Source organism: Asterias amurensis, chromosome 19, assembly GCF_032118995.1.
Source record: "Asterias amurensis chromosome 19, ASM3211899v1".
Lineage (NCBI taxonomy): Eukaryota > Metazoa > Echinodermata > Asteroidea > Forcipulatida > Asteriidae > Asterias > Asterias amurensis.
The window spans coordinates 3,773,274-3,787,159 of record NC_092666.1 but is presented as its reverse complement, the minus strand read 5'-3'; the positions used below and the strand labels follow the sequence as shown (position 1 = coordinate 3,787,159).

General features: G+C 38.4%; 1 long non-coding RNA gene across 1 annotated transcript; it reads right to left on the bottom strand.

The window, feature by feature from the left end:
• Nucleotides 1–3,218: 3,218 nt before the first annotated feature.
• LOC139951660 (uncharacterized) lies at nt 3,219–10,904 on the bottom strand. The gene is made up of 6 exons (XR_011787817.1): nt 10,796–10,904; nt 6,106–6,286; nt 5,270–5,501; nt 4,473–4,716; nt 3,758–3,842; nt 3,219–3,420 (listed from the first exon to the last, which is right to left on the bottom strand). It is a non-coding gene; the product is annotated as an uncharacterized lncRNA (long non-coding RNA).
• Between the last annotated feature and the right edge of the window lie 2,982 nt (nt 10,905–13,886).

Here is a 13,886-nt window from a genome sequence, read left to right as displayed (position 1 = left end):
CAATGTCATCTTTGGCATCAAAAGGCAATAAAATTGGTGTTCTTACTAGGATGTTTTGGATGTGAAGTGGCTTGACCAAGCAGAACATGTTTCTCCAGCCCTCATATCATCAACTGGATAGAAGTCCTCATCATCCACCGAGTCCAGATTCCATTGCTCAAGCGAAGACATCTCTTGGCACCTTTGATGATCATGAAAGATCCCCAGTACAAACCTGTTTACTCAAAAACAAAAGAATGACGTGACCAACAAAAGGCTAAATAATAAGGGGCCATCATCCCGACGTCTTGAGAGATCGACCAGAACGTTTTAGGGACCAACCACTAACTTCCAGCTCAGGCCCTAGTATGAATGTATGCTTCCAAAAATGCTCGCTCTAGCTCATCAAATTGTGTAAGGCATTACACACTGGTGAAGGAGAACACTAGTTGTGCATCTAAAAGAATTTCACTGAACAAATAACATATCATCCATTGCACCTGGCCCGAGGACCACCACTTGTTACAGGCAGCCGAGGGGGTCCACCAACAGACACAGGTGTTTGCACAATTCTGTGAGTTTTTCAAAGGTTTTGGATGAGGCCCTAACATACATTCATCAAAATGAGGTGCTCCTACACAATGAGTCCATGTTTTAAATCTTAAAAAATTCATTACAAACCCTGATCCAAAACAAACAAAATTGAAGACAAGCAAAAACAAAATGATGTTTTCCTTTAGGATCTGAAAGATACGAAAATACTAACGAAACAACAAATATTGCAATTCATTTTGTTAGAAATGTCCTCATCTGTGCAAGATACTGACATTTCCACAGTTTTGATGTCATGTTTGATCATTGAAACAAAATTAATGGCTTCGCTTGCAAGAAAAGTCCTTACTTTTTAAAAATCTGACAGAGATTTCTATAGTTTCATTTTCACGTTTGGTCATTAAAACAAATAATGGCTTCGCTTGCAAGAAAAGTCGTTACTTTTTGAAAACCATTACTGTGATTTCCACAGCTGTTTTTAAAGGCAGTGGACACTATTGGTAATTGTCAAAGACCAGCCTTCACAGTTGGTGTATCTCAACATATGCATAAAATAACAAACCAGTGAAAATTTGAGTTAAATCGGGGATCAAAGTTGCAAGATAATAATGAAAGAAAAATAACCCTTGTCACACAAAGTTGTGTGCGTTTAAATGGTTGATTTCAAGACCTCAAGTTCTAAACTTGAGGTCTTGAAATCAAATTCGTGGAAAATTACTTTTTTCTCAAAAACTATGGCACTTCAGAGGGAGCCATTTCTTACAATGTTTTATACCATCAATCTCTCCCTATCACTCGTTACCAAGAAAGGTTTTATGCCAAAAATTATTTTGAGTAATTACCAATAGTGTCCACTGCCTTTAATGTTTGGTCATTGAAACAAAGTTAATGGCTTCAGTTGCGAAAAAAAGTAATTAATTTGTTAAAGTTCCACTCTTTTAAATGGTCTCGCTTTTAAGTAGGAGCAGCTCGTACATTTGACTGAAATAATTCAAAGACATATGATTCAGAATTGATTGTTAGTCAAAATAAATAAGAATGAGTTTGCATTTTGCATAAAATCAAGATCCAAAAGTTTTGTTTAAAACATCTGTTAACAGTTTCAATCAGAGTGCCACCAGACTGGTAAAACTGTACCTCAATAAGACAACAACAGTGCCCTGATTATCCGCAAGAGAAGGTGTCAATTATATTCATCCAAAAGTTCTGCCACCAGAATGGTTTAAAATGTCTTTAAACAGTTTCAAGCAAAGTGATCCCTGACTAGTAAAACTATTTCCCAAGAAGACAATCAGAGTGCCCTGGTTATCTGCAAGGGAGCTTTTTCTTTGATTTTCAAATATTTGTTTTGTGAAATTGGTGTTTGCAAATCTGAATCATATATCTTTGAGTGTGAAAGGGACGGATCTTTATAAACTAAAGAGGACGTTTCAGTAGTATACCACACAGGGGGTAGTGTGGGTAACTCTAAACACAACTCAGAGTAGGTGAAAGGGGCTTAAAGCATAAAAGGGAAAGTGTCTGTACTCAACACACAAAGGAAGTGTGAGCAACTCAGAGTAACACAAGGGAAAGTGTCTGTACTCAACACACAAAGGAATTGTGAGCAACTCAGAGTAACTCAAGGGAAAGTATCTACTCAACACACAAAGGAATTGTGAGCAACTCAGAGAAACACGGGCAATTTGCCAGTACTCAACACACAAAGGAAGTGTGAGCAACTCAGAGAAACACCAGGGAAATTTGTCTGTACTCCACACAAAAAGGAAGTGTGAGCAACTCAGAGTAACACAAGGGAAAGTGTCTGTACTCAACACACAAAGGAAGTGTGAGCAACTCAGAGAGACATGGGGAAATTTGTCGGTACTCAACACACAAATGAATTAAGTGTGAGCAACTCAGAGTAACACAAGGGAAAGTGTCTGCACTCCACACAAAAAGGAAGTGTGAGCAACTCAGAGAAACACAAGGGAAAGTGTCTGCACTCCACACACAAAGAAAGTGTGAGCAACTCAGAGAAACACGGGGGAAAGTGTCTGTACTCCACACACAAAAGAAGTGTGAGCAACTCAGAGTAGCACAAGGGGAAGTGTCTGAACTCAACACACAAAGGAGGTGTGATGCACCCCTGGCACACCCTGAAACAATGAATAATCTACAAAAACAACAAACTAATAAATAAACAGTCAAATTTTGTTTGACTCCTAAGAATTAAGACAATTAAGTGTCTCCTATTTCAGTCATGCAACTTTGTATTTTGATAAAAGATTTGGCATTTCCAGAAGACCATGGCAGGCACAGCAAGATTTTGTGCTGTGTTTTAAAAAGAAATTAAGGCTGTGAAAACCGAAAAACATACAAATCAGATATTGCATGCCTGCTAATTGCTGATATATGAGATGGGCAAAAATCCCTGTGAGGAAAAGTTACCATGTCGGCTCCACTCTATGGCAACCAAGTTTGTCAACTCCATACATCAGCATACATCTAAATTTTGCGAGCTTAATGAATGTGCTACAATAGCGAAACATTCTTCCAACTCAGCCCTATACAACGTTTCAGTTTATGAACTTGATAATTCACGACACAAAGTAAAAGTATGAGCCACTCACCACAGTGGAAGTGGGAGAAATTCACAACACAAGATGTATGGGCAAGAAATTCACAACACAGGGGAAGTGCAGAATTTCACAGGGGCAAGTGTGATCAATTCTCAAAAAGGGAAATTGTGAACAATTTACCACACAATTAACAGCGTAAAATCTATACCTGTAATCTAAAACTAAATACAAACTGTACAAAAAGGTTGAGGCAACGATGTTGATGGTTGTATGATGGGCTGCAAACTCCTTGTGATTATCCGACACTCTCTGTCTGGATTTAGTTCATCTGCAGAAGATGGAAAAAAGGGAACAGGAACAAGATTTAACATCTTTGTTGATATAGCAATCATCATTTAATAAGGCAATGGAAACATATATGCGACTCAATGATTGAGGCACACCAGGGTAGAACTCTTAGTCGCACAAGTACTCTTTGGAGTTTAGTAAATATAGCCTCACATTATGCTTCTTTACTACAAGCCATGATAAAGAGGCAAAAAATTGAAAGATTGCAAAGGTTTCTTACGCTAGTAACCAAGGAATACCAGGGTATTAACCCAAACTACTTGGGTTTCCTTAGAAATATGAAATATGTTTGTCTCGAACCAATAATGTTAACATACCTGTAAAGTTGACTGATTGTTCAAGGCAGAGGTACTCCCACTGTGAATGAAGATCTGAAACTCTCAACTGTCTGGATTAGTTGATCTGAGTAAATGAAACAAGGTTAGAAAACGAGTTTAAAAGCCATGTACAGATATTCAAGAGCAAATTCATTTGAATCTATAGACCATGTAACCTGTGACATCACAACATGTTTAAAGAAGATCCATCACCGAGGCTGGACTTCTATTACTGCAGGCATGATTTGTACATGCAAGAAAACGGTCTATGATAACTGTAATGTCTGATTTTTATCAACCTTTCATATGATACCCCCTGATACCTCATCTAACACAAGTGGGAATTTACAAGACAAAATAATACTAATAATAAGTTGGGAGGCTATCCTTACTTGCAGCTAAGAGCTGAATTGAGAAGGACGTGGCTACAATGTACGAGAACAAGCATGCAATGGCACCTTTGGCAGCCAGCCACATCAACCCATTGTAACCACGGAGCAGACAGAGATCGAAAGTGTGCCATTTCTTTCCTAAGGGAGAAAAACCAGATGGTCTGGAAAACCCTTGTGGCATAGTCGAGAACCAACGCACAACTCAACTCACAAACGGCCCTGGCAGGGTATCGCACCAGGGTCACCTTGGTGAGAGGCCAGTGCTTTACTCGCAAGCCAACCATGTCACCCTGAGATAGTGTTTAAGTAGGGGTGCATCATACCTTTGATGGTATTATTATATTAAGATCTATGAAGTCTCTCCTCAAGGAGTATGATGGGTCTCTGTCTGGGAGTAGGGTTGACTGTGGAGAAGGCTTGATGATGAGCAAGACAGTCAGTTGACTCTTGAGGGTTCACTTCTCCAAGGGGTTCACTTGCAACGGACGACCCAGTGGTCTGAGTTCATCGGGGTGACTCTATAAGCATCATCTCAGGAATCTGTTTTGTCATGGTCACGCATGGATCCTGTTTGGACAGAAAAGAAATAAAAACAATAAATACATGCAGGGTTACAGTCTTTGTCAAACAATCATACAGTGTTGTGAAGCATTCTTAGTCTCAGCATGGAGTAAAAGTCTCTAGGCTAGTCTCCTAGGCAATGCTAAGAGATATGACCAGCATTGCCTAGGACTAGTCCTAAGTTAGGACTACCTTTGTGAAATCCACCCCAGAGTGTTTTTGATTATCGGAGTGTAGTTTCGAGTCCAAGCAGTGGCACTTGATCATGCAGTAGGTGTTTTCCTGGCTGATAAACTTAGTTAGGCGGTAGACCATTCAAACTGATAGTTATAAGTCAAGCAAACACATTTATGCATCAGGCAATTACATCAACACAAACCAAATTGATACACGCTGTTTTTCCCCCAAACAGAGGACACTGGCCAAAATATACCCTTCAAGGCAATTTTACAGCTTGGAGGTAATTGGCAAAAATATGAGTGTCATCGGCGGCTGTCACCAGTAGCGAGGTTGGACATCTCATGTTTGAATGGGAAAGGGAAATAATTGTTTATCTTACCTTTGGTTCCTTGAGATTGCCAGTGTGTTCATGTTTGGGGCTCGAACGGAGGACGATGGGTTAATTCTTGGGTGGAGTAGGGGTGTCTCTCCTGAAGGCTTGAGCAAGAGGAGTGGTCGACTCTTGACGGTTTGCTTCTCCAAGGGGTTCACCTGCAAAGGACGACCCAGTAGTTTGGGTTAATCAGGGTGCCTCTCAAAAGCATCATTTCAGGACTGGTCATGCATGGATCCTGTTAGGACAGAAACAAATTAAACAATAAATACATGCAGAATTACAGTCTTTTGCCACGCAATCATACAGTGTTGTAAGCGTTCTTAATCTTAGTTTATGTGAAAGGTTTGATCATAATTTTAATTAAGTGGTTAAGAGCACGGGGCCCAATTTCATGTTTATGCTTACAGCAGAATTTTGCGCTTACGATCACCATTCCCCGCGTGCATGGCAAGCACCATTCTGCGCTAGATGTGTAAGAGAAAAAAATATGCCGAGGGAGGGAGCAGTACGAACGCACACAAGCCAACACGCCCTGCCAACCTGTGACATACGCTTGATGTCAGCAAAGAATTCCCCGCTTCTGCAGGCGCCAATTCTTTGCTTACGATAAGCAGAGTCATGAAATTGGCAGAGTCATGAAACTGGGCCTTGGACTCATGGCTCTGGCATTTCTGAGCATTAATGTTTGTTGGTTCGAGGGCCAGCTATGGCACTTATGTCTTTGACCAAGATACTTCACCATAATTGCTTTTGTCTTAACTTGCTTGTGATTGGCGAAATTTGAGTGAGCAGGTCTCCCATGTTTGAATGGGAAGGGGACCTAACAATGTTTATCATACCTCTGGATTCTGGAGATTGCCAGCGTTCACGCTTGGGGCTTGGACAGCGAGTCGGTTGACTCTATAGCAGAAGATGATTCAGATGTTCCGCAGAGATTGACACTGCTGCACGATAATTACAGAGGGGTGCCTTCTAACTAAGGAACGGCTCAGGTTCATGTTTCATCGCTGATGGATTTATCTGATGAGCCCAAAAGGAATGAATGACTTATAATATGTAGGCACAATTTAATTACAGTATGTAACATGCTTTTCCATGGGTCTTAAAAAACCTGTATAAAAGAATGAGTTACAAGTAAAACAATAACATTTTTGTCCGATTGTTATTGACATGTGATGAGCTGAAATCTTAGTATGACCATGGGTCACAATAACAATGAAGTTGTTCACATCCAACCCATTTTGGGGTGTGATTATATTTTCTAGATCATTCTGTAGAAGGGGTGTTATGCGGCAGTGGGTGTGCGGTACAGGCGTGAATAGCAGGCATCGTAAGCGGACAGCACGCTTGTCTTGTCGTGTAACACCCCTTCTACAAAATGGTTTAGTCCAACTTGGTCGTGGCTCGGCAGTTCGGCAAGCGAGTAGGCTGGTGCCTGCGGGTACAGCGCTTGGTGAAAAAAAAAACTAAGGCGTTTTAAGTGCTTTTTTTTTAAAGGTGTTTTTTAATACAACTCAACCAAAATGCCGTACAAGCATCATGTATGTATATTGAGTGTGTGGTGAAAGTTTCTAGAGTGTAGTACAAAAGAAACTTTAGTTATTGATGGCGAACGGTCGTAAAACTTTCACCTATCAAGGAGGTCCAAAATATTTAGACCCCTTTATTTTTCATAAAGCTCACACGGGGGACCCTTTGTTTCTACTTCTACTAGAGTAGAAGTAGTTTTCAATTCAAGATACCTTCGTGTGTTATTGCCACAAACAGCTAATGCTTATTTCATAAGTGTTGCGGTCATGGTCATCCAATCCGAATCCAACCAAAACAAAAATTACAAACTGACAATTAATAACTAGACATTAAGTGTTTGTGAACAAACACGAAGCTGTTCCGTGTTGTTTTGCTTGGATTATGTGCTTCATTGCCCAAGGAATATATAACTGAAAAAAGGTTTCAAAAAAGTTGTGTAGCTCTTGTTATAAAGTCTTACTTCCCGGTTGACACGTAAGTAAAGGTCAACATGGGCCCACAGCTACCAAAGATTAATCTGCAATGCCAAGGAGACTATAAAATCGGTTGTGTAGATTTTGATATATAGTCCCACTTCCAGTTGACCCAGAAGTAGAGGTCAACTTGGGGTCACAGTTTTCCAAAGCTAATATCTATTGCCTTAGAGTCTATAACTGAAGTTTGAACATTAGCTTTTTACTTTTTTAGATATGGGCTCACTTCCGGTTAACCCGGAAGTGAAGGTCAACATGGGGTCAAAGTTGTTTCAAACTAATCATGAATGCCCAAGGAGTCTATAACTGAACAAAAATTGATAATCTGTTGTATAGTTCTTGAGATATGGTCCCACTTCCGGTTGACCTGGAAGTACGGGTCAACTTGAGGTCACGGTTTTTTAAAAGTTAATATTTTATGCCTAAGGAGTTTAAAACTGAAAATATTTTGAAAATCTGCTGTATAGTACTTGAGATATGGTGACACTTCCGGTTGATGCGGAAGTAGAGGTCAACTTGAGGTCACAGTTTTTTCAAATAAATCTCCAACCCCCAAGCAGTCTTTAAGAACAAACAGTTGAATTGTCGGCCGTGAAGTTCTTGAGATATGATGCTGCAAAGATTTCCTAATTAATATGCAAATGAGGGTCACTGGTGTTTAATTAATAAAGAATTTTAATATGTTTTATGATAGGAATTAAGCTAAACATCCTAAAGCTTCCATTTGATATTATTTTACGTGTTTAAAAACACATAATTAATTTGTAGGATACTCCTTTATTTTCCTAATCCTGCCAAAGGGGGCGCTCTTATGAGACGTTTCAATTGCACAATTTCTGCACGGTAATGTCTGTATCTGACTCTGTATTTGTATGTGTACGTCGCAAAGCCCAAAACTGTCATAAAATGTCAAGCTACAATTTCCCCTATAGAACACGGCCCAGTTTTATGGCTCTGTCTGCTTCAACCAAGCTCTGCCCATTTATTATACAACCACCATTCTTCGCTTACTGTTCAGGCGCTGAAATATCTGTGCAATTAGTTCAAAGCAAAGATTACATATGAAAAGCTTCCCCGCGAACAAGCAAAAATATCCCTGCTAAGCTGTAAAATATGCAAGCTTGGAAAGCACACAAACAAAAGAAATCCCTGCTATAAGCAGTCTATTTCGCTTGATGTAAGTGCAAAATTCAATTCTTCTGCAGAGCACTGAATCTTTTTCACTAAGCAAGTTCGCGTCATGATTCGACTAGTCGCACCTTAAACCTAACTACAACACTTGTCGAGATAAAATACAGATTCTCAAGATTTGTGCCGCTATGTGCCACAGAGCACTGAATATTTTTCATTAAGCAAGTTCGCATCACGACTCAACTAGTCGCACCTCAAACCTAACTACGACACTTGTCGAGATAAAATACAGATTCTCAAGATTTGTGCTGCTATGTGCCGCAAAGGCAATATTAATTATGTTGCGAATGGGTGTGACTAGTGAATTTTACTACTCGACTAGTCGCACCTCAAACCTGACTACGACACTTGTCGAGATAAAATACGGATTCTCAAGATTTGTACCGCTATGTGCCGTGAGGGCAATATTAGTTATGTTGCGAATGGGTGTGACTAGTGAAATTTACTACTCGACTAGTCGCACTTCAAACCTAACTACGACACTTGTCATGATTAAGTACGGATTCTCAAGATTTGTGCCGCTATGCCGCAAGGGCGATATAAATTATGTTGCGAATAGTAGTAAGCAACACAACTGGTTCACCAAACAGGTAGTCGGGACAAATTTTTAATTATGTTGCGAATGGGTGTGACTAGTGAAATTTACTACTCGACTAGTCGCACTTCAAACCTAACTACGACACTTGTCATGATTAAGTACGGATTCTCAAGATTTGTGCCGCTATGCCGCAAGGGCGATATAAATTATGTTGCGAATAGTAGTAAGCAACACAACTGGTTCACCAAACAGGTAGTCGGGACAAATTTTGTAGTCGATGTGTGGACACGATTATAACGAGAGTAGAGAAAAACAGTAGTCGCGACTCAAATAATAATTTGTAGTCGCGACTTTAACACCAAGCACACTAGTCGCCGCTGCCTACTTTTGTCTAAAGTAAAGCACGGTTTTTCCTGCGAATGCAAATCAAATTTTTAAGTCACTGTTTTCTACATAATAGCTTTTTAAACACAAAAGCAGCTTAACCATGCCTCATATTCAAGTTGTGAATCCAGATGTTCTGCTCAATTTCTACAATTTTTGTAAAGCAAAGTGTTTTCCCTGTTTATTATAAGCAGCTCTATAAAACTGAGCCACTCAACCACCAGAGAAACGTCACCATAATAAAATCTCTGCTTTTGTATTCCTGTCAAAGAGTTTTTGTTTGTCATGGTCTAATTTCCGAACGTAACGCGAAATATTGGAATTAGTTTAGGCAAATGGTCCCCGGCGCGAACAAGGTGACTTTACCCGTAAATAAATCCAAATCCCGGGCGGTCTATTTTCGTCGTCCACGCTCGTCGCCTGAAATGAACCCGGTCCACGACGCACCATGCTCAGGCTTGTCAAATTTTGGGAACAAGTTTAGACTTGTGCTAGTCGGAGACCGTAAGAAATCTTTGTATATTGAACAAAAAAACAATAACACCGGTCGAAAATGGGATAAGTACTTGGTCAAGTCAACAATTTACAATTTTGACTATTCAAATCAAGTTTTATGCCGAAAAAACAGGTTTTTTAAAATAGTTACACTGTTTCTATAAGTTCTGATGCTTTTAAAATGACCATCAATAAAATATATCTTAATCTAAAGCAGTTTTGGGAAGTGTACAACATGTAATTTAATTTTAATCGAATAAATTATGTTTCCGAAAGCTGGGTTTGTTTACACTTCAAGAGCCATTGTGTTTGTGCACAGACACAAAACGTGCAATACATGACGTCATGGTGACGTCGTCCAGATTTTTATGTCGGAAATCACATGAACAGGACCTGACTAGTGTATTTTGTATAGCTGAAAAAAGTTTCAGGATTGGCGGTCTACTTTTTGAGATATGGTGTTAACTTGGTTTGCTAATTAAATATTCACAAGCTTAATTAAGGCTTATTAGTTAACAATTTTACATTTTTTTACGATAAGAATTAAGCTTATGTTCTAAGCTTCAATTTGGTATAATAAACTCACTCTTTCGTATTATGGTTTAGGAGATTAGGCTGCCGCAAAAACGTGTACAAACGCTATGGGATTTAGGGAGAAACAAAGAATAATAATAATAATAATAATAATAATAACAAAAATAATAAAAATCTCGACGAAAACAATACCTGTTCCGACGGACGGTCGGAACAGCTAAAAAACAAGTTTATTAAATTAAACATTAAGGCTTAAGCTCCGGCCACCCAGAATGCAATGCGAATTAATTATATTTTTTTAATTTTTGAAGAAACAAACTAGAGGCTACAGAAAAACTTGATTTACATCAGAAATAACGATTCAAAAAAGAAACTAAAACTTACCAGAATGTTCCTTAATACTTGTAAAATATGTGGCTTAAAAGGTGTAATTTTTGATTGTGTTCCAGTCGACCGGCCTGGCAATTTGTCTACGTGTGTAGCGCCATCTTTTGGAAACGACCGCATAACATCTCAGTTAGAAAAAAAACACCTACGCCGCGGCGGGATCTTCAAGTTCCTAGTAAAAACTACATTTGTGTTGAAAAATTAATCCAAAGCGATCTTCAACTTCTGTCAAATAATTTAGCTTGGATTGCTGATGCCTATATTTAAACGCAAAAACTTTTTTATTTTCACAGCAAAATCTAGCAGGCGGAGGAATATTTCCCGAAGTAAATTTGGGACCTAACACTTTCACCACAGGGGCGTTTTGTTATATTTACAACACCCCAGCAAGAAATAAAATGGCCACCGCTCTCCAGCCACCCAGAATGCAATGCGAGTCATCGAACTATTGCCTCTTCTTAATTTGGCAGAAACAACTAGGTCAAAGAAAACATTTTTTTAGTCACCATTTAAAGGAAGATAAAGTAAATATCTCCTGAGAAAAGTTTCAGTTGAATAATAGTGCCTTGTTGCATTTTAGGGCAGGTCACTTAAGATGAAAAGCATGCCAGATTAATATTCATAGCTAAATTAAAACAAAAACGTACAAATAACTTAAGAAATATTAGGAGGGTAAAATGCTGCATTTCAATAATTTGATGTTTAATTCTCATTTTATTTCAATTCTTCAAACGCGTTACAAGACTTTAAATTAACAAATTCCATTAACTTATCTTTATTATTAATATTCTAAAGGACCTCAGAAGGTCAAATGGAGGGATTTATCTCTTTATAAATGCAGATGTATACATTAAAACTGTCAACATTTTCACATTGGTTTTGATTTTGAGATATCGTTGAAAACTTTCCAGCAAATATTTCCATGAAGGGAGAATCCCTAAATAGGATGACACAATCTAAGAAGCGTTTCTGCAGTAACTCTAACAGTTTGGGGTATCAAAACTTGTGTATTTGTTACATACTACATTATTTCCAAGTGAAATTACTTCCATTCAAAATATACTATCCTTCCTCTTAATCATATCGAAAGCTGCTGAGTAGGCTTCTAAACCCATAGAGGAAGGACCTCTATGCTAAACCAATAGTTTTTTTTTTTGCCATTCAAGCAATGACTAGCATCTCTGTCCTTCCTCTATGCTAGCAATGACACGTTTGGTAATTACTCTAATTAGCTTAATCTTTACTTGGTAACGAGCAACAGAGAGCTATAAAACATTGTGAGAAATGACTCCCTCTGAAGTATAGTTTTTGAGAAAGAGGTAGACTCCCTCTGAAGTATAGTTTTTGAGAAAGAGGACGGCTCCCTCTGATGAAGTATAGTTTTTGAGAAAGAGGTAAATTCTCATTAAAATAGTAAAAGATTTCCGGCCAGAAGCCTTTATCTGAAAACACTTTTGTACAACAAGAGCGTTTTTTTTTTTCTTTCATCTTTTTCTTGCAACTTCAATGACTTATTGAGTCCAAATTATCACAGGCTTATTTTTATTTTAAGTTATTTTATGCATATGTCGGGATACACCAGGTGAGATTACGTGTCTTTGACAATTACCAAATGTGTTCAGTGCCTTTAAATCGATTACCAAATCCTTTTAAAACATCTGTAAAATATGCAGTCATGAAGCTTTTAAAGAAAACATGCCTCTTATTAAAATCTGTCTAAAATAAAGATTACATGCATAACAACCTTAAACTACATACTAAGTTTACAGTAAGTAAATACCTGTTCTACAAAACTGAAAATCAAGTACTTTTTGAGTGCGAATAGACAAAATGCCCGTCAAATAAAATACTGCTTTAACTTTAGCTACTGAATGCGCATATTGATCAGTGGTTGGTGCTGAGGGTAAAGTGTTTAATAATGAAACAAAACGAGTGGTTTGCAGCAGTGTTGCATATTAGACCTTTATCACAGTGCAGCCATCTTGCATTTCTCCCGATGATACAAATGTTACCAAACCGAGGCTGGAAGAACAAACTATAGCCTGGTTCCTAAATGCAAAATGATTATAAGCATTCATCATTGTTATTCGATACCAGGAACATGACCAAGATGGAGGCAGCATGATGAAGGTCTATAATACAGACTAAACCTGAGCTTTTCTTGATTTCTAACATTTCTGAGAACTGTGACTAACTTGTGATTTGCGATTAACTTTCTTCAATTCTTCAACATCAATCAACTAAAGTATTGTTCAGATTTTTGTCCTCATTTGAAGTCAAATATTTGTTGCAAAAATCCCATAATTTAATTGATTGTTTGTTTTGGTTGTTGTGTTTATAAAAACTACTTTGACACCATCAAAATCCAACGGGGTATTGTAAATAAATTTAATTGTCCATAATGAACTATTCATGCTTGGAATGAGGCCAGGCGTTAATGCCGAGTTTTTCCTACAATCTGTGATTGGATTTTGATGGATTCAAGATAAAATAACAATAAGGCTTCATCTGAATTAGTGGCTTAGGATTAGTCCTACTTAGGATGTGGCTCGATTGTCACACAACAGCTGCAGCCAAATTAGATATGGCAAAAAGATTGTCCTCCCCTTAAGTGTCGACTTGCAGTAAGCCCTGTTCATACTTCCTACGCCTGGAATGCAATGCGATGCGATGCGATGCGATGGTTGACGTCACATGACTGTTTTTGCAGCAAAAGTTCGCAGGAGTTGGGCACAATTAGTCAACTGATGTGAATTATTCATTGTCAATTTGTCACATCAAAATTGGTATCGCAGGAAGTATGAACTGGACTGGAGACAGTCCTTTCTACAGTTGGTGACAGTTCGAAAAGCATTGTGTAAAACATCACTACTACGTCATTTGTGACAGTTAAACTTGTAGTGGAGAGTCATCTAGCTAGAATTGATGGCCCATTAATTGATAGTTAATGGCTCACAGTTAAAAGCAGTGGTGATCATCACGGAAAAATGTCACCCGAATGATGATGCAGTTCTTCAGTCCAAAATAAGGGGGTTATCCTCGACATCCCCTGTATGTCACTTGGTAATAGTTCAAACTTTGGAGATTC